Raw genomic sequence first — 25,865 nt, forward strand, 5'->3', positions numbered from 1 at the left:
TTGAAGCAATATTATGTGGCCTTGAAACTGGGAAGATGTGAGGCGCTCCATAATGTATAGTGCCTGGGGCTGATAGGCAGTGTGGCGTAAGAAGTTTTCCAAAATTTGTAATGCAGTCTTTGAGTCCGTGAATATATATACACTATTTTTGATGTGGTTCCCCACATATGTAGCGAATAGATTCCAGAATCGCTACAAGTTCAAGTTCAGCAGCGGTTGATATAGAAGTATGTCCCGAAAGGAAATGCAGAGTCGTTTTCTGAGTTGGTATGACCACAGCTGCAGCGGATGCCTGTGCTGTCACAGATCCATCGGTGCATACGTGAATATAATTGGGATATTGTGACCAGAAGTGCGCCAAAGTACGTTGAGTCCACTAATTGGCACCATTGATTTCTTTAGTATGCCGGGAACACGAAGGTGCACCAAAGGTTTATCCATCGTCCATGGTGGTTAGGAGGGGCGATATTGGAGTGCATATCCGGTCGGTACTTGCCACTGATGGCAGTGAAGTGCACTTGTAAAAACACAGACTACACAGGGGATGAATGATAACAAACACACACGGCCCCACGAACACAACAATCTAAATTTCCTAATAAACTCGCAGTCGAAGTCTGCGTCCGCAGAGGCCGCTTAGTGCTCAGAATGTGAAGTGAAACCGTCCCAAGGCAACGGCTCAAGGTTCAAGTTTAACGCCGTGCTCCCACCACGTCGCATAGAAGTTAATGAGTGGGCCACACGCGTTGTTGACTACATGTTCAAAGTTGAGCTAATTGAGCTTGAGGACGTTCAGCTGGACAATAACAGCCATGGCCTCACTGACCACCTCTGTTAGCATAGCATAGACGCCGTGTCCGGCTCGACATTTGGCTTCGTGGTCTTGTCCGCGTCCTCCTCTTCACCCTCTCTCACTTTCACGGACTGGTCTCCCTGGTCACCCTCATCATTGCTGCCCTTTACGGCCTTGGTCTTATTCTTTGTCTCTCCCTCGACGTCTTCGGTTTTTAGTGGGCTCATGAAGCTCAGGCGCCAGCTTGGCCTTGTCCACATGTAGAGTCGGTTCTTTCATCTCGGTGCATTCATTGAGCGCCAGGACTATGTAAGCACATGAGACCATCTGTGTAACCACGAGGAGGAAACCCAAAACTGATATCCCAGCCTTCAACATGTGCGCATCAATTTTTTTTACGGTTCGCTCGCAGCTGAGTGTTGATCTTGGTGAGCTGCTGCAGGAGGCCCACTTCTACAAGCATGGAACCGTTCTCCTGTGCGAGGTGGTCGCCCATATCATGACGAAGTTGTTGCTTCTTGAGTCATTCCGCACCTCCCTCTTAATGCACACCAGCCATTTCGAGTGCGTCAGACCATCCTCCACCTTGATTACTCTAAACACTCTCCAACAGATCTCGCTTCTTGCACTGAAACTCGGCCAAAAACCTCTCTTCCTGTATCCAAATTTCCTTCGCGTGCCTAATATTCAGCGTATTCAGTTCATGCTCAAGTCCTTGGCTTGGGATTCGGCTTTTCTTTCGTATGCTTGCATGGCCTCTTCTTTAGCCTTGTTGGCAGACTCCATCTGCCGGTCGTCCTCCTGAAAATCTGCCTCCAGCTCATTGCGAAGCGTCTGGGCTGCACCCCGCTGCTTCCATTCTTCATCCAGCTCCGCCTCCAGATCCCACACCTGCTTGGCGAAAGCCCACCGTTTCTCCTCGTCTTGCTCGTCGCGCACTTGCAGGTCGCGCTCGTGCTGGGCTTTGAGTACCTGCAGGGTGACGTTCAGCTGCAGCTTGACGTCGTCGGCCAGTTGCCGCTCCTCCAGGTGCGTCTTTTGCGCCGTCATCTCGTTTTCCACTGAGAGCATGGCATTTTTCCAACTGGTGCACATTTCGGTTTGCAGTGCCTTGCAAGGTGACCAGGTTGTACAGCTCCAGCTGCAACTGCTTCTGGTACCGCTCGAGCTCCTCGAGGGAGTCGTTGCGCTCGTCGAGCTTTCGCGCCACGGCCAGGAAGTGGGTATCCTTCTCGCGCCACTCACACATGGCCGAGTCCTGCTCGGCGGCCAGCCACTGCTGAAACTTGCACTGCTGTTTCTCTAGCTCCAAAACATTGGCCCTGTGCTTCTCAAAATTATTTGAAGGTCTGTATGCTGCTTTCTGGTGGCTTTTTTATTTTTCTTCTGGCCAGCATAGACCTGCTTGCGTCTCGGATCTCGTTTTCTTTATTTCTCTGTTTTATTGTTCTTATAATATTTATTGTATTGTTTTGAAAAGGTTGTATTTTTTGCTTTTGCTCTTTTTTATTTATTTTTAAGTGGTCTAAAACCCTGCAAAGCTTTTGCTGGTCTGGTCTCCCTCTCCATTTTTTCAGCTGTTCGAAATGACAAATAAAATGGTTTGTAAAACAGGTATGCGGATCTAATACGTTCAGCGTCTGATGCTCTGAAGAGAACGACAACCATGTTCAACACGCGTGACGGTCAGGAAAGAAAACTACAACGAAGCTCTCTCTCCGACGCTCGGGCGTGCGCTTAGGACTGATCACATAACGTTCCATTGAATGTTGACGGCGTAGCGCCCGTTTGAAGGACTCCTATTACAAGTGGTGGAGGAGACAGCAATCCCCTCAACCTGGAGCTTCGCAGCCGAGCGTTGCCTACCACTTCCGCGATGCCTGAGACCGCCAACCAACCGCCAACCCCATCGCCTGTCATCTGTCCCGGTGCAGCGCGTCAGCGCGACCCAGCCATTTTCAGCGGCACCGATGACACGGATGTAGAAGACTGGTTGGAGTCGTATGAATGCTTAAGTGCTTACAAGTGGAACGACAACGTGAAGCTCACAAACGTCATTTTTTATTTGAGCGACGAGGCCAACCTATGGTTTCGCAACCATGGGAGTGACATCCCTACCTGGGCGGCTCTCAAGACCAGCCTGACCGAAGGCTTTGGCCGTCCCGCTATACGTAAGCTTCGCGCCGAGCAACGCTTGCAAAATCGGGCCCAGCAAACCGGCGAGAACTTCACCAGTTTCATAGAAGATGTCGTCGACCTCTGCAAGCGCGTCAACCCTACCATGAGTGACGCCGAGAAGATCGGGCACACTATGCAAGGCATTGACGTTGACGCCTTCCATATGCTCGTCACCAAAAATTTCCAAACTGTGTCCGATGTTATCAGCTTCTACCAAAGCTTCGACGAGCTGCGCAAAAGGCGGCTTTCCACACGACGTGCTGGCCTTCAGCAGGCCACCCTTTCCAGCTTGACTCTCTCCGGGGACGGTGCCCTGCATCAGCAGTCGCTCATTCAGCAGATTCGACAGTTTGTTCGTGAGGAAGTCGCACGCCAGCTTTCTTTGTCTACCTGCCCGCCAGCACCTTCGCCTGCGCCGCCGCTCACTCCCACTCTTCAGCGTGTCATACAAGAGCAGGTCGCTGAGGTTCTGCCTTCACCTCCTCAGCAGCCGTTGGTGGCGACTCCTCTCACGTACGCTGATGTTTTGGTGCGGCCGCCACCCCCTGTCGCCCCTGTATACAGTCGGCCTCCCCTCCTATGCGAGCCTCAGTGACATCAGCAACCTCAGCAGCCTACAATCCCCCCTTATCGTCCGGTTCTCCGCCGTCGATTACAGCCACAGCCTTCCACCCCCTGGCGCACACAAGACAACTGACCCATTTGCTACGCTTGTGGAGTCGCCGGCCATGTGGCCCGTTTGTGCCGCAATCGTGGCCCTCGTCCCTACGACTATACACATGAGCCGATGTACAATCTTACCCCATCCCCCTCGCCCGTGTTCCCTGAGCCTCCTCCGCAGTCCTCTTCAAATTACGATCGCCGATCCCACCTCTCGCCTTCACCTGCCCGTAGTTCCCGTTCTCCGATGCTCCGCCGTCAATCAAATCAAATCAAATCAAGGCTGCCTACTGTTAGCGTTAGTAGATGACCTTCGTAATGCCACAAAGTCTTCCCCTCACCACTCTCCGAAATTTCGTTGTTTGCAACTCAACTCAGGTTACTTACAGTTTGACGACTCCTTTTTCTGAAACACTAGCAGTTGATGAACTCACCCCCATGCAGTGAACTCGGAAAAAAGTGCTGATTTGGTCATAAACGTTTTTTTTTCATGTGAATTTGGTCTGTCATATGACCATTGAAAAGTCATCTGCTGAAATGTTCATGTGACAAGCCAAGTAGCTTTATAGGTGGCTTGGATATGATATCAGAAGTCTATGATGGTGAACTATGCTTAGTGTCTGCAATACCTTCATGATGAATGTGGTGAATGCAGATTAGACACTTTGCTCCACTTATATTTCACCAGTGGGTGCATGGTGAGTTTTCAGTGCAAGCAATTGATAGTTTCACTTTGTTCATGCAGTTTACATAGCTGTGGAACCCTCAGAATAGCAGAAGTATTATATTTACGGTTCACTAACTAATGCTTTTTTTTAATATGAAATAAGTAAATATGCTGTCAGCAACCCTGGAGTGCAGCGTGCTATTCACCTGGACGCCATAGATATTTTATTCATGTCCTACCCCTGTGTTACTTTCAGTTTTCAATTCTACAATCTTGATCACGGTAGCGCAACACTATACTCGGAGATGACTGTGGCTATGCAGCTGAAGTTAGGCAGGAAGGAGGAGGCAACATACCTCTTTCCCCTTGCCATGTAGAGTGGGTTACTTCAGCCCCAGTGACCTTGAATTAACTCTCCAACTTCTTCCCTTCACTTCAACCCAGTACACTCCTAGCCCAAATAGTGAGAAAACCACTCTTCACGGCAAGGGGACAAAAACGTTTATCCTTTCCTTTCGTACCTAGACTCGGCTGCATAGCCCATAAACATTGTCCCCATGTACAGCAAGATTCAATGCCACATTTCTTCTGTGTCAGAGCACCCTCTGCTTGCTCGTTATCACCCTTGCAGCAGCCCAGTGTTTTGTTTACCACAGAAAATCATGTCTGTGCAAACTGTGTTGGCATGGAGAGCTGCATATCTGAGCCAACTTTCATGCTTTATGATGAGGCTCTCATTGACTGGCTTTAAGTTCCATGAAACGTGGTCATGTGTGTTGATTAGTGTCACATGAAGTAAAATTTCACTGACTAAAATACAATCATAAGGATGGCAATTTGGGTGAGTTGGTAAGGTGTCATCTTGAAAGTAGCAGCACGAAAAAACAAGGACGTGAAAAGAAGCAAGCAGATGCTAACTTGTAACTAGAGTTTATTGATGCAAATAAGAAAAATATAATGCCAAGCAACACCGCAAACCGCTCAGTCACCAATAAGCAGACAGTAAAACATGAATCACTAAAACTTACGAACGGTTCCATTTGAGTTTGAGTAAATATAGGCAGATGTCAACTTGACTGTGCATTGTAAAGAATGCACTGGTTGCTTGCAGTTTCTGCTGCACACATTCTGGATGTCACCCATTGCAAATCAGCTGGAAAATCATTGAAGCTAGACACATTTTACAACTAAGTAACGAATGTGTTAGTGAGCCATCCTAAGTCTTACCATGTAGTGAATTTGGTTATCTAGATAGGGAACTGTTCTTAAATTTTAGTGATTCATGTCTTGCTTTTTGCTTATCAGTGATTGAGTGGCTTGCGTTGTTGCTCGACGTCTTTATATATTTCATGTGTGCTTCAATTAACATTAGTTAGAAGTTAGTGCCCGTATTGTCGCCTTTCATAGCCTTGTTTTTTCTTGCTGCTTCTTTCAAGCTAAAATACATCCTTTGCTACTTCGGTCATAAAATGAATTTTAATGAAGTTCCACATCTCTTAGAAAAGTAGTATTGTAGTTACAGGCATGTATTAGGCCCTGCAGTACCAATTAAGGGGCTCGCTCGATGTAAAGCGTAAAGAAAGGCAGGGCTTGTCTGATCTCGAACGTAGTGGGAACTGGGGGATTATGGATAGGCTGTTAAATGCGCTTGCAGTTAAAGTCAAGTAAATGCTTTTTTATTTGTAACTAGGGGCACTGTGATGCCTGACTTGCTCTTTTGCCAGGCTGGCGACGAGATGGAGTGAAAGGAGTTATTTTATTTCGCTGTTGGTATGTCTCGGGTGATTTCAACATTTTTTTCTTCTCTGGCATTGTAGGCAATCGCCCTTCAACTAATTGAATCCCAAAGCGAAATTTTGAGTAAAAAAAATCAATTAAGATTATTTAGCAGGCACAAGCATATTTCTTGCAGTGACCTGCACCAGCATGTCGTGCATCATTTCAAGAAAAAAAAAAGCAGTATTGTGGTGTTCCTACTATGTGCCTTTAACTCTTGCTTACAAAGCCTCTGCATGTACGTGTTGCACTATTATACGTTTTCTCTAATTTGTTGTGTCAGAGTACTTTTTACCTTACAGCAAGCTCCATGTGGCTTCGAATGCAATAGCTCCTTCAAGCTCTGTACCCTTTGCCGGAATTGGGCTGTGCTGTGGTGGGCAAGAAGCAGGACATTGATGTAAGCACTTAAGACATCTTACAGCATGTGTAGTTTTTTATTTGCCTAACCCACTACTGCATTTGTGACCCCTCATGTTTATTTTGACATTTAGGTTTCTTCAGGGTTTGCTTGCTGCTGTTGCTTACTGGCTATGACATTTGGCTGTTGAGTTTGAGAATGCGGAGTGGAATGGTGCCTGTGGCCTGTTGATAGAGGAAAAATGCAAATTTACCCACATTTGCTGTCACTGCATAGCTTAAAGAACTTTTGTGGAAGAGGGCTCTGGAAATTAACCCAGATCCCTCCTTCATGATGTCTCTCATAGCCCATGTTCAACTTTAGGGTAATAAGAGGACATTGAGGACAAACTGAAGCTGTCTTATTATAAATTACTGCATTCCATCCACTAAAGTGCTACATACTGAAAATGCCAGCTTAATTTAAGATAGGAAAAGCCAGAAGTTTTGAAACAGATGTCATTACCAGCTGATTTCTTAAGTTCTACATGATGCATCCATACTTTATTGGGCGGAGGCCCCAGAGGCTGGGCTGGTAAGCCGTTCCCTTCAATATGATGATCATGGAGTGTGGTTTACACAGGCCTTTGATATCGGTGAGTACCCTTGGTTTTCAGAAACTATTTCAAGGAGCTTTGGAACTCCTGAAATTATTTGCTTCTTAAAATTCTAAAAAAAATTCCATGGTTTTTCTCTAAAAGCGAGCCTACATGGAAACTAAAAGTGCACTTCAGAGGGAACAATCGAAGAGAGCATGAGCCTATATAATATAAACCGAAAGTGACAGCCTGGCATGCATCCAGACCAGGGTTACAGGTGGCCCTCTTTTACGCAGTTGCCACCTCTCTTGTCCCTATTTAATTTTTCTTTTTTCAGCATGTCTCTCTTCGTTTTCCTAAATTTCACACATTTATGCAAAACTGCTGTGAATAAATGTTTCTCAAATTGGAACTCCTGGAAGACCTTTCTGGAGGGTTATTTTTCTGGTCCTCCTGTCTTCAACTAGGCCTGTTGATGGCTGCTTTCCTATAAATCAGCTCCGACAAATTTCTTCTCTAAAAGGCCCCCGTACTCTTTTTTGGTAGCTAAACTGAGTGCGAATACATTTTGTATGTAAAATGAAAACAGAATAGAGGGGAGTGTCATTGATAATACTATGCCATATGTAATCATAGGCCATGAATGAAGTATGGGGTTTTTCTGGCAGAATATTTCTGCAATGCTTCTCTGCTCTGCGCAAACCCCTTCACTGTGGCGGTCAAACCTGTTTTGTGGGCAGAAATAGGCGGCAGCCAGGAGACATTTCTTGTGACAATGACCACATCCATTACCTGCTCCACTCAGCAACAAAATTTATAACTCCCCCCCACTTCCGCCCCTCCTGGTCATGCTCCTCATCATGCTCCTCATGCTCATCATGCTCCTCATCAAGCCATGCTCCTCATCAGATTCGTGCATAACATGAGGTTTGATACAAAAATATTCAGCATTGCACCCGACTTCTGCTTTAAAGAGAATTTGGAGGATAGTTTTCCATGTCTTCAGTGCACAATCGCGTGATACATCAGTGACATAGCCTTTATGTTACGTTCACATATCTTGTGGAGTTTGTATTCTTTTTTTACTTGAGAGAAAAGCGGTGCTCAGTCAAAAGCCATGATGCAGGGGAATGTAGAGAGCGCGTCGATTCTTTGCGTTTGCAATCTTTTGCTTAGCTTTCATTCTATTTCTTCCGGTGGTTTAGCGGGTGTGCGGGTATTCGAGCAATGCAAGGACATGGAATCAAGAGTCTGCTTCTTCACAGTGCGCTGCAGGGATTGTGCATTTGTTTTCTTCATTACAATGAAAACATGCAAGGCTAGTGCATGAGTTACTTGCACACACGCACGCCACACATATGCTGTTTTGCAGTGGCAGAAAAGAAACAACTTCAAGACTGAGAGCATCTTCTAAGGGCACATAAACGTTGGTGTTTGAAATTAAGCAACAAATTCATAAAAGATGTGGCTTAGCTTATGAACCAACAATTTTTCGGCACTATCGTTTCACACAATGGGTTTAACTTAAGGTACAAAGGTGGCCGATCGAGCCCTCTGCTCTAACGCGCTGCGCACACAAGCAATAAAATCTTGAGCGCTCCCTATACTGCTGCTCAGGCCAACGCAACCCAAACCTCGTTGAAACTGAAGTGACGTGACTATGTCACTCCTGCATGTTCTCCATGTTTTTTTTTTTTCATTCTACTGTGAGGAAGTGAGAAAAGGGCTGCCTGGTCAGCGTGGGAAGGACGCAAGGGTGCTGGGATGTTGGCCGTCCTTTGAAACGAGTGGCGGGTGGGAAGGGGAAGTGGAGGTAATGGGAGGGGAGTCTAGCTGTCCTGCGAGCTAAGCGCACAGCAGCATGCATGCTTTCTTTTTTTATTTAGCAGTGCGGAAACGATGAAAGAATCGAAGGGGGAGGGGGGAGGGGCAGGCTGGCCAACGCATGCGGCACGGTTTCAAGTTAGTGATGGCTTGGAGCTGCCTCAGCAAAGCACAGAGCAGTGTGCATGCTTGCTTTTCTTTTTTTACTTAGCTTTTTTTAACTTTTATTTCTGCAATGGATGATTTTTCAGCTACTGTCGAAGATGGCATAACGGATCACAAGCTACTGTCTTTGTTATTCGCTTTTATCAGCACCGAATAAAACAGGAAAGAAGCAAATATTTCTATCAGGGATTATCTGCACCGATGACAATTTATTCCTGAGTATTTGCCCTCTTTCTTTTCTTATCTTGCCCTATGACGAATGTTAAAGCATTATGGCGTCATTTCAATTAAATTTTAATGCTTGTGAAAATAAGTGTGTTGCCTTGAAACAAATAGGGAATACCCTTGGGTGACATGTCATATCGTTTAATTAAAAAGAAAAATCTAACGACGGCGAAAAGTTGTGGCCAAAATGTAGTTCAAGGTTTAACCGATTGTCTCAATTTCAAAATTCAAGCCGCAAAAATTTGTTTCTTTTCTTTCACTCTGCCTTCTAATATGAACAAAAATCCCTGAAACTTTCCGCTCTATATATCATGAGAGACATCAAATATCTCGTTATCAATGTGATGAACAAAAACTTACTTGATCCTAAAGATATAGTACCAACATTTAATGCCTTTTTTCAGTCAGTACTTGCACAAACTACTGAAACGCTTAACTCGAAGCTTGCCCAATACCAGACATATTGGTTATCGGAAAAGGCATTCTCGCGCTTATGAACCAAAAAGATAGATAGATGGATTTATTGAACGGAAAAGGCAGAGTAGCTAGCTGGAATAATTCAAATCTGGCCTGCTACTCTGCACTGGGGAAGGGGAAGGAGAGAAGAAAGACGATCATGATGGGTGACGGTGTGGGAGAAGGCATATGAAATCCATATGCAGGCACAGTAGCTTGCTTTACAAGCGCGAACCAAGTACGCTGGCGCACAAATAACGGCAAAGAGCACGCACTTCCTAGACACCCTTCTCCTTGTACTGCCAAGCGTCCAGCAGCAGTTACTCCTACAGAGGCCTCTTGTGGAAACGCTTCAAGGAAGCGGCTAGCACACTTTTTTCGCGCGCATACGCTGGGCACACCAGTAATATATGGCCCACACTCTCTGGGATGCCACAAGTTGAACATTCCGGCGAGCCCATCAGTCCAATTGAATGTATGTACTAGCGCGTGAAAGCCACGTTAAACCAAGTCTATGTAGCAAGCATGCCTGATGACGCGGAATTTCACGCGGAACATAAAATATGAATGTCCGATCGAGCCTTCTTAGACGAATGTGTCGGACCTCTGGCTGGGCCCAGTAAGCTTCGCTGTAGCCTTCTTCATACAACTCGTACGAAGGCACGTCGTATCCGCTCTTGAAAAGGCACAGTTGTTTGGAGACCATTGATAAGTGCGCTTTTCACTTCAACATCGGCCTGTTCATTCTCATGGATCCCGGAGTGGGAAGGGATCGATTGAAGCAATATTATGTGGCCTTGAAACTGGGAAGATGTGAGGCGCTCCATAATGTATAGTGCCTGGGGCTGATAGGCAGTGTGGCGTAAGAAGTTTTCCAAAATTTGTAATGCAGTCTTTGAGTCCGTGAATATATATACACTATTTTTGATGTGGTTCCCCACATATGTAGCGAATAGATTCCAGAATCGCTACAAGTTCAAGTTCAGCAGCGGTTGATATAGAAGTATGTCCCGAAAGGAAATGCAGAGTCGTTTTCTGAGTTGGTATGACCACAGCTGCAGCGGATGCCTGTGCTGTCACAGATCCATCGGTGCATACGTGAATATAATTGGGATATTGTGACCAGAAGTGCGCCAAAGTACGTTGTTTGAGTCCACTAATTGGCACCATTGATTTCTTTAGTATGCCGGGAACACGAAGGTGCACCAAAGGTTTATCCATCGTCCATGGTGGTTAGGAGGGGCGATATTGGAGTGCATATCCGGTCGGTACTTGCCACTGATGGCAGTGAAGTGCACTTGTAAAAACACAGACTACACAGGGGATGAATGATAACAAACACACACGGCCCCACGAACACAACAATCTAAATTTCCTAATAAACTCGCAGTCGAAGTCTGCGTCCGCAGAGGCCGCTTAGTGCTCAGAATGTGAAGTGAAACCGTCCCAAGGCAACGGCTCAAGGTTCAAGTTTAACGCCGTGCTCCCACCACGTCGCATAGAAGTTAATGAGTGGGCCACACGCGTTGTTGACTACATGTTCAAAGTTGAGCTAATTGAGCTTGAGGACGTTCAGCTGGACAATAACAGCCATGGCCTCACTGACCACCTCTGTTAGCATAGCATAGACGCCGTGTCCGGCTCGACATTTGGCTTCGTGGTCTTGTCCGCGTCCTCCTCTTCACCCTCTCTCACTTTCACGGACTGGTCTCCCTGGTCACCCTCATCATTGCTGCCCTTTACGGCCTTGGTCTTATTCTTTGTCTCTCCCTCGACGTCTTCGGTTTTTAGTGGGCTCATGAAGCTCAGGCGCCAGCTTGGCCTTGTCCACATGTAGAGTCGGTTCTTTCATCTCGGTGCATTCATTGAGCGCCAGGACTATGTAAGCACATGAGACCATCTGTGTAACCACGAGGAGGAAACCCAAAACTGATATCCCAGCCTTCAACATGTGCGCATCAATTTTTTTTACGGTTCGCTCGCAGCTGAGTGTTGATCTTGGTGAGCTGCTGCAGGAGGCCCACTTCTACAAGCATGGAACCGTTCTCCTGTGCGAGGTGGTCGCCCATATCATGACGAAGTTGTTGCTTCTTGAGTCATTCCGCACCTCCCTCTTAATGCACACCAGCCATTTCGAGTGCGTCAGACCATCCTCCACCTTGATTACTCTAAACACTCTCCAACAGATCTCGCTTCTTGCACTGAAACTCGGCCAAAAACCTCTCTTCCTGTATCCAAATTTCCTTCGCGTGCCTAATATTCAGCGTATTCAGTTCATGCTCAAGTCCTTGGCTTGGGATTCGGCTTTTCTTTCGTATGCTTGCATGGCCTCTTCTTTAGCCTTGTTGGCAGACTCCATCTGCCGGTCGTCCTCCTGAAAATCTGCCTCCAGCTCATTGCGAAGCGTCTGGGCTGCACCCCGCTGCTTCCATTCTTCATCCAGCTCCGCCTCCAGATCCCACACCTGCTTGGCGAAAGCCCACCGTTTCTCCTCGTCTTGCTCGTCGCGCACTTGCAGGTCGCGCTCGTGCTGGGCTTTGAGTACCTGCAGGGTGACGTTCAGCTGCAGCTTGACGTCGTCGGCCAGTTGCCGCTCCTCCAGGTGCGTCTTTTGCGCCGTCATCTCGTTTTCCACTGAGAGCATGGCATTTTTCCAACTGGTGCACATTTCGGTTTGCAGTGCCTTGCAAGGTGACCAGGTTGTACAGCTCCAGCTGCAACTGCTTCTGGTACCGCTCGAGCTCCTCGAGGGAGTCGTTGCGCTCGTCGAGCTTTCGCGCCACGGCCAGGAAGTGGGTATCCTTCTCGCGCCACTCACACATGGCCGAGTCCTGCTCGGCGGCCAGCCACTGCTGAAACTTGCACTGCTGTTTCTCTAGCTCCAAAACATTGGCCCTGTGCTTCTCAAAATTATTTGAAGGTCTGTATGCTGCTTTCTGGTGGCTTTTTTATTTTTCTTCTGGCCAGCATAGACCTGCTTGCGTCTCGGATCTCGTTTTCTTTATTTCTCTGTTTTATTGTTCTTATAATATTTATTGTATTGTTTTGAAAAGGTTGTATTTTTTGCTTTTGCTCTTTTTTATTTATTTTTAAGTGGTCTAAAACCCTGCAAAGCTTTTGCTGGTCTGGTCTCCCTCTCCATTTTTTCAGCTGTTCGAAATGACAAATAAAATGGTTTGTAAAACAGGTATGCGGATCTAATACGTTCAGCGTCTGATGCTCTGAAGAGAACGACAACCATGTTCAACACGCGTGACGGTCAGGAAAGAAAACTACAACGAAGCTCTCTCTCCGACGCTCGGGCGTGCGCTTAGGACTGATCACATAACGTTCCATTGAATGTTGACGGCGTAGCGCCCGTTTGAAGGACTCCTATTACAAGTGGTGGAGGAGACAGCAATCCCCTCAACCTGGAGCTTCGCAGCCGAGCGTTGCCTACCACTTCCGCGATGCCTGAGACCGCCAACCAACCGCCAACCCCATCGCCTGTCATCTGTCCCGGTGCAGCGCGTCAGCGCGACCCAGCCATTTTCAGCGGCACCGATGACACGGATGTAGAAGACTGGTTGGAGTCGTATGAATGCTTAAGTGCTTACAAGTGGAACGACAACGTGAAGCTCACAAACGTCATTTTTTATTTGAGCGACGAGGCCAACCTATGGTTTCGCAACCATGGGAGTGACATCCCTACCTGGGCGGCTCTCAAGACCAGCCTGACCGAAGGCTTTGGCCGTCCCGCTATACGTAAGCTTCGCGCCGAGCAACGCTTGCAAAATCGGGCCCAGCAAACCGGCGAGAACTTCACCAGTTTCATAGAAGATGTCGTCGACCTCTGCAAGCGCGTCAACCCTACCATGAGTGACGCCGAGAAGATCGGGCACACTATGCAAGGCATTGACGTTGACGCCTTCCATATGCTCGTCACCAAAAATTTCCAAACTGTGTCCGATGTTATCAGCTTCTACCAAAGCTTCGACGAGCTGCGCAAAAGGCGGCTTTCCACACGACGTGCTGGCCTTCAGCAGGCCACCCTTTCCAGCTTGACTCTCTCCGGGGACGGTGCCCTGCATCAGCAGTCGCTCATTCAGCAGATTCGACAGTTTGTTCGTGAGGAAGTCGCACGCCAGCTTTCTTTGTCTACCTGCCCGCCAGCACCTTCGCCTGCGCCGCCGCTCACTCCCACTCTTCAGCGTGTCATACAAGAGCAGGTCGCTGAGGTTCTGCCTTCACCTCCTCAGCAGCCGTTGGTGGCGACTCCTCTCACGTACGCTGATGTTTTGGTGCGGCCGCCACCCCCTGTCGCCCCTGTATACAGTCGGCCTCCCCTCCTATGCGAGCCTCAGTGACATCAGCAACCTCAGCAGCCTACAATCCCCCCTTATCGTCCGGTTCTCCGCCGTCGATTACAGCCACAGCCTTCCACCCCCTGGCGCACACAAGACAACTGACCCATTTGCTACGCTTGTGGAGTCGCCGGCCATGTGGCCCGTTTGTGCCGCAATCGTGGCCCTCGTCCCTACGACTATACACATGAGCCGATGTACAATCTTACCCCATCCCCCTCGCCCGTGTTCCCTGAGCCTCCTCCGCAGTCCTCTTCAAATTACGATCGCCGATCCCACCTCTCGCCTTCACCTGCCCGTAGTTCCCGTTCTCCGATGCTCCGCCGTCAATCAAATCAAATCAAATCAAGGCTGCCTACTGTTAGCGTTAGTAGATGTCCTTCGTAATGCCACAAAGTCTGCCCCACACCACTCTCCAAAATTTCGTTGTTTGCAACTCAACTCAGGTTACTTACAGTTTGATGACCCCTTTTTCTGAAACACTAGCAGTTGATGAACTCACCCCCATGCAGTGAACTCGGAAAAAAAGTGCTGATTTGGTCATAAACGTTTTTTTTTCATGTGAATTTGGTCAATCATATGACCATTGAAAAGTCATCTGCTGAAATGTTCATGTGACAAGCCAAGTAGCTTTATAGATGGCTTGGATACGATATCAGAAGTGCTGTGATGGTGAACTATGCTTAGTGTCTGCAATACCTTCATGATGAATGTGGTGAATCCAGATTAGACACTTTGCTCCACTTTTATTTCACCAGTGGGCACCTGGTGAGTTGTCAGTGCAAGCTATTGATAGTTTCACTTTGTTCATGCAGTTTGCATAGCTGTGGAACCCTCAGAATAGCAGAAGTATTATATTTACGGTTCACTAACTAATGTTTTTTTTTATTATGAAATAAGTAAATATGCTGTCAGCAATCCTGGAGTGCAGCGTGCTATTCACCTGGACGCCATAGATATTTTATTCTTGTCATACTCCTGTGTCACTTTCAGTTTTCAATTCTACAATCTTGATCACGGTAGCGCATCACTATACTCGGAGATAACTGTGGCTATGCAGCTGAAGTTAGGCAGGAAGGAGGAGGCAACATACCTCTTTCCCCTTGCCATGTAGAGTGGGTTACTTCAGCCCTAGTGACCTTGAATTAACTCTCCATTCTTCCCTTCGCTTCAACCCAGTACACTCCTAGCCCAAATAGTGAGAAAACCACTCTTCACGGCAAGGGGACAGAAACGTTTCTCCTTTCCTTTCGTACCAAGACTCGGCTGCATAGCCCATAAACATTGTCCCCATGTAGAGAAAGATTTAATGCCACATTTCTTCTGTGTCAGAGCACCCTCTTCTTGCTCTGTACCACCCTTGCAGCAGCCCAGTGTTTTGTTTACCACAGAAAATCATGTCTATGCAAACTGCGTTGGCATGGAGAGCTGCATATCTGAGCCAACTTTCATGCCTTATGATGAGGCTCTCATTGATTGGCTTTAAGTTCCATGAAACGTGGTCATGTGTGTTGATTAGTGTCACATGAAGTAAAATTTCACTGACTAAAATACAATCATAAGGATGGCAATTTGGGTGAGTTGGTAAGGTGTCATCTTGAAAGTAGCAGCACGAAAAACAAGGACGTGAAAAGAAGCAAGCAGATGCTAACTTGCAACTAAAGTTTATTGATGCAAATAAGAAAAATATATTGCCAAGCAACACCGCAAACCGCTCAGTCACCAATAAGCAGACAGTAAAACATGAATCACTAAAACTTACGAACGGTTCCATTTGAGTTTGAGTAAATATAGGCAGATGTCAACTTGACTGTGCATTGTAAAGAATGCACTGGTTGCTTGCAGTTTCTGCTGCACACATTCTGGATGTCACCCATTGCAAATCCGCTGGAAAATCATTGAAGCTAGACACATTTTACAACTAAGTAACGAATGTGTTAGTGAGCCATCCTAAGTCTTACCATGTAGTGAATTTGGTTATCTAGATAGGGAACTGTTCTTAAATTTTAGTGATTCATGTCTTGCTTTTTGCTTATCAGTGATTGAGTGGCTTGCGTTGTTGCTCGACGTCTTTATATATTTCATGTGTGCTTCAATTAACATTAGTTAGAAGTTAGTGCCCGTATTGTCGCCTTTCATACCCTTGTTTTTTCTTGCTGCTTCTTTCAAGCTAAAATACAATCTTTGCTACTGCGGTCATAAAATGAATTTTAATGAAATTCCACATCTCTTAGAAAAGTAGTATTGTAGTTACAGGCATGTATTAGGCCCTGCAGTACCAATTAAGGGGCTCGCTCTATGTAAAGCATAAAGAAAGGGAGGGCTTGTCTGATCTCGAACCTAGTGGGAACTGGGGGATTATGGATAGGCTGTTAAATGCGCTTGCAGTTAAAGTAAGTAAATGCTTTTTTATTTGTAACTAGGAGCACTGTGATGCCTGACTTGCTCTTTTGCCAGGCTGGCGACGAGATGGAGTGAAAGGAGTTATTTTATTTCGCTGTTGGTATGTCTCGGGTGATTTCAACATTGTTTCTCTTCTGGCATTGTAGGCAATTGCCCTTCAACTAATTGAATCCCAAAGCGAAATTTTGAGTAAAAAAATAATAAATTAAGATTATTTAGCAGGCAGAGGCATATTTCATGCAGTGACCTGCACCAGCATGTCGTGCATCATTTCAAGAAAAAAAAAAGCAGTATTGTGGTGTTCTTACTATGTGCCTTTATTTCTTGCTTACAGAGCCTCTGCTTGTACGTGTTGCACTATATTACGTTTTCTCTAATTTGTTTGGTCATAGTACTTTTTACCTTACAGCAAGCTCCATGTGGCTTCGTATGCAATGGCCCTTTCAAGCTCTGTACCCTTTGCCGGAATTGGGCTGTGCTGTGGTGGGCAAGAAGCAGGACATTGATGTAAGCACTTAAGACATCTTACAGCATGTGTAGTTTTTTATTTGCCTAACCCACTACTGCATTTGTGACCCCTCATGTTTATTTTGACATTTAGGTTTCTTCAGGGTTTGCTTGCTGCTGTTGCTTACTGGCTATGACATTTGGCTGTTGAGTTTGAGAATTCGGAGTGGAATGGTGCCTGTTGCCTGTTGATAGAGGCAAAATGCAAATTTACCCACATTTGCTGTCACTGCACAGCTTAAAGAACTTTTGTGGAAGAGGGCTCTGGAAATTAACCCAGATCCCTCCTTCATGATGTCTCTCATAGCCCATGTTCAGGTTTAGGGTAATAAAAGGACATTGAGGACAAACTGAAGCTGTCTTTTATTATAAAGGACTGCATTCCATCCACTAAAGTGCTACTTACTATAAATGCGGGCTTACTTTAAGATAGGAGAAGCCAGAAGTTTTGAAACAGATGTCATTACCAGCTGATTTCTTAAGTTCTACATGATGCATCCATACTTTATTGGGCGGAGGCCCCAGAGGCAGGGCTGGTAAGCCTTTCCCTTCAATATGATGATCATGAAGTGTGGTTTACACAGGCCTTTGATATCATTGAGTACCCTTAGTTTTCCAGGAACTATTTCAAGGAGCTTTGGAACTCCTGAAATTATTTGCTTCTTAAAATTCTAAAAAAAACTGCATGGTTTTTCTCTAAAAGCGAGCCTACATGGAAACTAAAAGGGCACTTCAGAGGGAACAATTCGAAGAGACCATGAGCCTATATAATATAAACCGAAAGTGACAGCCTGGCATGCATCTAGACCAGGGTCACAGGTGGCCCTCTTTTTCGCAGTTGCCACCTCTCGTCCCTATTTAATTTTTCTTTTTTCAGCATGCCTCTCTTTGTTTTCCTAAATTTCACACAACATTTATGCAAAACTGCTGTGAATAAATGTTTCTCAAATTGTAACTCCTTGAAGACCTTTCTGGAGGGTTATTTTTCTGGTCCTCCTGTCTTCAACTAGGCCTGTTGATGGCTGCTTTCCTGTAAATCAGCTCCGACAAATTTCCTCTATAAAAGGCCCCCGTGCTCTTTTTTGGTAGCTAAACTGAGTGCGAATACATTTTGTTTGTCAAATGAAAACAGAATAGAGGGGAGTGTCATTGATAATACTATGCCATATGTAATCATAGGCCATGAATGAAGTATGGGGCTTTTCTGGCAGAATATTTCTGCAATGCTTCTCTGCTCTGCGCAAAACCCCTTCACTGTGGCGGTCAAACCTGTTTTGTGGGCAGAAATAGGCGGCTGCCAGGAGACATTTCTTGCGACAATGACCACATCCATTACCTGCTCCACTCAGCAACAAAATTCATAACTCCCCCCACTTCCGCCCCTCCTGGTTTTCAATAGTGAAGCCATGCTCCTCATCAGATTCGTGCATAACATAAGGTTTCATACAAAAATATTCAGCATTGCACCCAACTTCTGCCCCAAAGAAAATTTGGAGGATATTTTTTCATGTCTTCAGTGCACAATCGCGTGATACATCAGTGACATAGCCCATATGTTACGTTCACATATCTTATGGAGTTTGTATTCTTCGTTTTTTACTTGAGAGAGAAGCGGTGCTCAGTCAAAAGGCATGATGCAGGGGAATGTAGAGTGCGCGCCGATTCTGTGCGTTTGCAATATTTTGCTTAGCTTTCATTCTTCCGGTGGTTTAGCGGGTGTGCTGGTATTCGAGCAATGCAAGGACATGGAATCAAGAGTCTGCTTCTTCACAGTGCGCTGCAGGGATTGTGCATTTGTTTTCTTCATTATAATCAAAACATGCAAGGCTAGTGCATGAGTTACTTGCACACACGCACGCCACACATATACTGTTTTGCAGTGGCAGAAAAGAAACAACTTCAAGACTGAGAGCATCACACAATGGGTTTAACTTAAGGTACAAAGGTGGCCGATCGAGCCCTCTGCTCTGACGCGCTGCGCACGCAAGCAATCAAATCTTGAGCGCTCCCTATACTGCTGCTCAGGCCAACGCAACCCAAACCTCGTTGAAACTGAAGTGACGTGACTATGTCACTCCTGCATGTTCTCCATGTTTTTTTTTTTCGTTCTACTGTGAGGAAGTGAGAAAAGGGCTGCCTGGTCAGCGCGGGAAGGACGCAAGGGTGCTGGGATGTGGGTCGTCCTTTAAAACTTGTGGCGGGTGGGAAGGGGAAGTGGAGGTAATGGGAGGGGAGTCTAGCTGTCCTGCGAGCTAAGCGCTCAGCAGCATGCATGCTTTCTTTTTTTTAATTTAGCAGTGCGGAAACAATGAAATAATCGAAGGGGGGGAAGGGGCAGGCTGGCCAACGCATGCGGCACGGTTTCAAGTGAGTGATGGCTTGGTGCTGCCTCAGCAAAGCACAGAGCAGTGTGCATGCTTGCTTTTCTTTTTTTACTTAGCTTTTTTTACTTTTAATTCTGCAATGGATGATTTTTCAGCTACTGTCGAAGATGGCATATCGGATCACAAGCTACTGTCTTTGTTATTCGCTTTTATCAGCACCGAATAAAACAGGAAAGAAGCAAATATTTCTATCAGGGATAATCTGCACCGATGAAAATTTATTGCTAAGTATTTGCCCCCTTTCTTTTCTTATCTTGCTCTATGACGAATTTTAAAGCATTATGGCGTCATTTCAATTAAACTTTAATGCTTGTGAAAATAAGTGTGTTGCCTTGAAACAAATAGGGAATACCCATGGGCAATATGTCATATCGTTTAATTAAAAAAAAAAAATCTAACGACGGCGAAAAGTTGTGCCCAAAATGTAGTTCAAGGTTTAACCGATTGTCTCAATTTCAAAACTCAAGCAGCAAAAATTCGTTTCTTTCCTTTCACTCTGCCCTCTTTTATGAACGAAAATCCCCTAAACTTTCAGCTCTATATATCATGAGAGACATCAAATATCTCGTTATCAATGTGATGAACAAAAACCTACTTGATCCTAAAGATATAGTACCAACATTTATTGCCTTTTTTCTGTCAGTACTTGCACAAACTACTGAAACGCTTAACTGGAAGCTTGCCCAATACCACACATATTGGTTATCGAAAAAGGCATTCTCGCGCTTATGAACCAAAAGAATAGATAGATGGATTTATTGAACGGAAAAGGCAGAGAGGCTAGCAGGAATAATTCAAATCTGGCCTGCTACTCTGCACTGGGGAAGGGGAAGGAGAGAAGAAAGACGATCATGATGGGTGACAGTGTGGAAGAAGGCATATGAAATCCATATGCAGGCACAGTAGCTTGCTTTACAAGCGCGAACCAAGTCCGCTGGAGCACAAATAACGGCAAAGAGCACGTATTTCCTAGACACCCTTCTCCTTGTACTGCCAAGCATCCAGCAGCAGTTACTCCGACAGAGGCCTCTTTTGCAAACGCTTCAAGGAAGCGGCTAGCACACTTTTTTCGCACGCATACGCTGGGCACACCAGTAATATATGGTCCACACTCTCTGGGATTCCACAAGTTGAGCATTCCGGCGAGTCCATCTGTCCAGTTGAATGTAAGTACTAGCGCGTGAAGGCCACGTTAAACCAAGTCTATGTAGCAAGCATGCCTGATGACGCGGAATATCACGCCGAACATAAAATATCAATGTCCGATCGAGCCTTCTTAGACGAATGTGTCGGACCTCTGGCTGGGCCCAGTAAGCTGCGCTGTAGCCTTCTTCATACAACTCGTACGAAGGCACGTCTTATACGCTCTTGAAAAGGCATAGTTGTTTGGAGACCATTGATAAGTGCGGTTTTCACTTCAACATCGGCATGTTCATTCTCATGGATCCCGGAGTGGGAATGGATCCATTGAAGCAATATTATGTGGCCTTGAAGCTGGGAAGATGTGAGGTGCTCCATAATGTATAGTGCCAGGGGTGATAGGCAGTGTGGCGTAAGAAGCTTTCCAAAATTTGTAATGCAGTCTTTGAGTCCGTGAATATACACTATTTTTGAGGTGGTTCCCCACATATGTAGCGAATACATTCCCGAATGGCTACAGGTTCAAGTTCAGCAGCGGTTGATGTAGAAGTATGTCCCGAAAGGAAATGCAGAGTCGTTTTCTGACCTGGTATGACCACAGCTGCAGCGGATGCCTGTGCTGTCACAGATCCATCGGTGCATACGTGATTATAATTAGGATATTCTGACCAGAAGTGCGCCAAAGTAAGTTGTTTGAGTCCACTAATGCAGGCAGCACGGTTTCAAGTGAGAGATGGCTTGGAGCTGCCTCGGCAAAGCACAGAGTAGTATGCACGCTTGCTTTTTTTTGTAGCATCGAAGTTTTGACTTCTTATGTGTCCGCACATGGGCCAGTTTTGTACCTTGAGTTAAGCCCTTCATGTGATACAAGCCTGAGTCGCTTTGGGGTGTTAAACCTCATAAAGCAAACCTTATGTGAAACATCTTGTATAATTCCATTGTTTTATCCAAACCTCATAGCTTACGTGCCCTTTAGAAGATGCTCTGTGTTGACAGAATTACGTTTTTTTGCGCCACTACAAAACTGCATGTGTATGGGCGCGTATGGGCGTGCGTGTGCGCAAATAACTCGCACTCTGGTACTCAGTATATATGCAGCCCCGCACACGGCAAGTACTCTTGCACATTTTTTTAGACTGCAGAAAGCAAACGCACCATCCCTGTGGCATGCTGCGAAAAAGCAGACTCACGACTCCAGAATCCTCGCATCGCATTGCATACCAGCCGCACCACCAAACTATCGGAAGAAACAGAATGAAAACAAAAAATTACAAACACACAGACTCGGTACGCACTACGCTCCCGCTCACTCCCGCGCATCGCGACAGAGCAGCATGCCTCTGTAAAGAAAAAATCTAGGAGATATGTGTATGCGACATATGGGCTACGTCACCCATTTGTCACGTGACTGTGCACTCAGGACGTGCAAAAATATTCTCCCGCAAGGCTTTTGCTATATAAGATAGGTGACGCATTGAGTTTTGCAAAGGGTCCAAGTAGGTCATTGTGCTCCTACTTTCACCATGGCCAATTCAAGGGGTGAGAGGCACTTAAGAGCACAATTACCTACTATAATCTATATGATCTCGAATGGGCCAGGTGCAGCAGGCAGCTTGTGAGATTGAGTAGAGTGATAAGAAATCTTTGCTTCATAAGAATACATTCACTTCAACTCCATGCAGCCCTGAATGCCTGCGTTTCGTTTATTGGCAGTTATGTGACCTTGAGGGCTCATAGACTGGCACTCAACTTGTAAACACTTGACATCTTATCATTTGCTCTCTGTGTGGGCTTTCTTCTGCAGGTGTACAAGCTTTTTGTTAAAGTGGATACAGGGAGTATGCACAGATGTGTTCTCTGAAGCAATGGCTGAGTGACAGCCCAGGTCATCCCTGGTTAACTTAGAACTTCTTTCACATATATTTTTTCTGGGCACGGCTTTGGCATCGCTCCTGACATCCCAGCTTCTAACACCAAGTATGCATAATCATGGTCCATCACTAACTCCAGTGCTGTAATTGATCATCACATACTTCTGTGGAGCTGCACATTTTAAGTTGTCACTGTATATGAGCAGTGTTTCGGAACCTACTTAGTGCTGAGCTACGGTACAAATTTGAGGACTAATAGCAAGTATGCTCTGCTTGGTGGCTTCCACAGACAAGGACAGACTTGTGGGGAAGGCGTGTTGCTTACATACCTGCAGCCAACCCTTCCGAATTTTCTAGAATACTTCAGATGTTTTACCAAAATTTCTGATTCCACGGTCACTGCCCTAAATCTTCCGATAAAGGGCTTCTGCCTGCAAAGAATGGCGTTTGGGGAACCGGCACCGAGGAATCAGCAGCCGCATTATAATTTCGACCATCTCCATCAGAGGCCACACTAGCACCATCAGCATCATTGGCTAAGCAGGAAATCAATCAAAGCAGACTTTAGCCGAGCAAGAGTAGGTGTCGCTGGCTGCGAAAACAGTTGGTGTACTGCGTTTCTTGTCAGCAGCGATGCACAGCTAATGCAGCCACAGTAGATATAGACGCTCTGCTGGCTTCGCTTTCGATCTCAGCTAAGGACAGCCACTCAGTGTACTTGAGGTTAAAGGCTTTGCCCAAATGTCATGTTATCTGATCCTTCTTATTGAGCTCAGCCGCATGCCTTATGATACGAAGCTGCTCAATGCTCAACAATGGCGTGATTGCTCTTCTTTCGGAACCAACGCAGCCAACAACGGTCACGGACGAAATTACGTGTAAAAGGGCTAGTTATGGTTTTGCATTAAAAAACTTCAACAGCGCTCCGATGGTGCTGAGAGAAAACTGTGGTGGTGGGCATGCAGATCATTTTTGCGTTGGCTATAGAGACGTAGTGGGAACGCTCGGTGGCGGCCTGCAGATTTCTCGACGGACGCACACCTTTAGACATGCATTGCATGCTTGTTGCTGCATGTGTTTATGCTTAGGATGTTTAGATTAGGACGCAACAGACACTGCCTGAAAGTAGCAGCCCCCTTCCCCTTTTGTACACAAATGCTTCCTCCCCCCCCATTTTTGCAGTCTTCCCATTTTTGGTCATAGCAAGTACGTATAAAGGAAGCTGGGGCCACTAGTTGTGCAATTGCGCCTTGTGAACAATGTCAACATCTGTGCTACAGGCATCAATGGCTTGCTTGTCACATCAGGGTACTATGTACGTCTTCGGACACACGGTGCTGTCAAAGCGGTTGGTTCACTTGTTCTGTGGAGAGATATTCACGGTAGGCAAAAGGCATGGCTTTTCAAGTGCAGTGACCATTGTGGCTCCCAGCTTTGTCTGGAAACTGAAATCAGCAAGTTGAATTTGTTGGTTTGGGTGGATATGTAGCGAAGAAGCACGCATATTTTCTTCCCTCGCCCCTGAGCCCTGCAAGCTCAAAGACCAAGTGTAGCAGAAACTTCAAACCAAACCTTAATAAACAAATTTGGTCACTAAATTTCACAGCATTTCTCAATGCATATGTTATGTTCTACATGGAAGTATCACAGCGGCAGCGACATTTTGCCTGACATTAAGCGTTTTCAGCTGTTTTTCACAGCTGCCTTTTCATGCAGCCTGGGAAACATGTTCTGTTAGCCTGTGAATATCGAGTTTGCTTCTGAATATTCAGAGGACTTGACATTAGGATATGAGTGTTTTGCGTGTGGAATAGTTAATTCAAATTTTACCCTTGTGGCCGAATTCAAAAACATGTCACCACTCGATGCTACCTCAGCTCCATAAAGTGAAGAAAATTTGGAGGACGCTTAAGCTTTGTCTTCAAGAGTGGGACGCGACAGCGTTATTGCACCGCCGTTCGCACCGCCCAGCTCTACCGGCACTGATAGACGGCGCCGCTTCCATCACACGCGTCTCAAGAGCGAGCGCGCAATGCCCTGCAATACAACACCCGCCGACCTGCCAAGGAGTGTAAGACAATGCGCTACGGCGCAGCAATCAATGATGAGGCGCCCCGCGTCGGTCTTTGCACTCACGAATCACGCGGTGAGCGCCGAGCAACGCAGTGTTCGGGGCGGCAACGAAACGCGTGCCTGAGCAAACGGAACGAACAAAAGAACTCGGTGTCTCGGAGGGAGAAAGCCGGGCAGCGACGCGTTATGAAGGCGGACGCGATCATGGGGCTGACGCCTTGATGGGATCGTCCTCTATCTCGCTTGGGAGCACCACGCAGAAGCATGATTCCTCGGAAGCAGCTCGGCACATATCGCAGGGGACGCTTTCCCAGCAGAAGCGCTACCGCGCAGCGATCACGTCAGAGGCGTCCGGCATCAGACGCTGCACCTAGCAATCGCGATATGAGCGGAAAGAAGAGCCGCGTCGCCTAAACACCACAGTTCGAGTGACGCACGCTGGATGTTGGAAGGGGAGAGAGCGAGAAAACTTATTAAACGCAAGGGTATTGGGGCATCCTCGCACCGGTACCCGCGTGGCCCGAAGGGGAGAAGCGGGTGAGCGAAGATAGTGATCTAAAGAAAGGAAAGACGCTTGATTCTACAACCCGTGAGGGTGCACGGCGAAACGTCAGGGGCGAGTGGCGCGCCACGTGTCGGGACAGCGCCGCACATTGCGAGGAGGGTTTCTTCGGTGTTTGCCGCAAGATGGCTCTTCATGTGCGCAGAGCGCAGAAGAAATGTAGCGGAAACGTACTTCGCTACTCATGTAACTACGACTTCGGTAAGTAACATACTCATAATTACCGATATACACCGCAGTATAACGTTCTACGGCACGTTTCTAAGGCAACACCACATTCACTAGAAGCGCTTTTGTACCGCTTTCAAGCATCGAACTCGTGGCTGAGTGTATTTGTACCAATTCATGCAATAAAGAAAAAAAAACTCGTCGCTGAGTGGTAGCGTCTCCGTCTCACACTCCGGAGAGCCTGGTTCGATTCCCACCCAGCCCATCTTGGAAGTTGCTTTTAATTTATGAAGTGCATGCCGGGATTTATCGCTCACGGCCAACGCCGCCGACGCCGACGACAGCGGCTTTTCTGCGACACGAGCTCCTTAACGCTATCGCGTTAAAACAGTCTTTTCTCTACTTAAGGTTCAGTTCAAATTCTTGAATGCTTTTCAGCATTTCCTCCGACTTACCCTTCAGAAATATGTCTCCACTCCAGACAGCACAAGTGACATACGGGGCCAAGACTAATGGCGAATTCGAGTGGGACAGCAGGCGCCCTCGACAGCACTTCGAAAGTGCTCTTAGACAAGCGGGTGCCCTCCAATGATATAGCAGGAGTAGAATCACTGGCTTCCAATGGTAGAGGAGAAGGTCTTTCCCTTCGCATAGAGCACCTGAATGCACTCCCGGCTGCTCCCTCATCTAATTCGAGTGTACAGGAAGTCACATGACATAAAGCGTTATATC

General features: G+C 46.5%; 1 long non-coding RNA gene across 7 annotated transcripts in view; it reads right to left on the bottom strand.

Annotated features, from left to right (window-relative positions):
• Nucleotides 1-6,502: 6,502 nt before the first annotated feature.
• Nucleotides 6,503-25,865, bottom strand: part of LOC146195036 (uncharacterized) — a 38,869-nt gene continuing 19,506 nt past the window's right edge. For 3 of the 7 annotated variants that reach the window (XR_014705942.1, XR_014705939.1, XR_014705944.1), the window contains one exon: nt 16,722-16,906. This is a non-coding gene — a long non-coding RNA (uncharacterized LOC146195036). Of the gene's footprint in view, nt 6,660-16,721; nt 16,907-16,963; nt 17,121-25,865 lie in introns of those variants that run through there. The other 4 variants (XR_014705940.1, XR_014705938.1, XR_014705943.1 and 1 more) reach the window with 2 other exon arrangements.

The sequence above is a fragment of the Amblyomma maculatum genome, chromosome 3 (genome assembly GCF_055883805.1).
Source record: "Amblyomma maculatum isolate TAMU_Amacu chromosome 3, ASM5588380v1, whole genome shotgun sequence".
Taxonomy (NCBI): Eukaryota; Metazoa; Arthropoda; class Arachnida; order Ixodida; family Ixodidae; genus Amblyomma; species Amblyomma maculatum.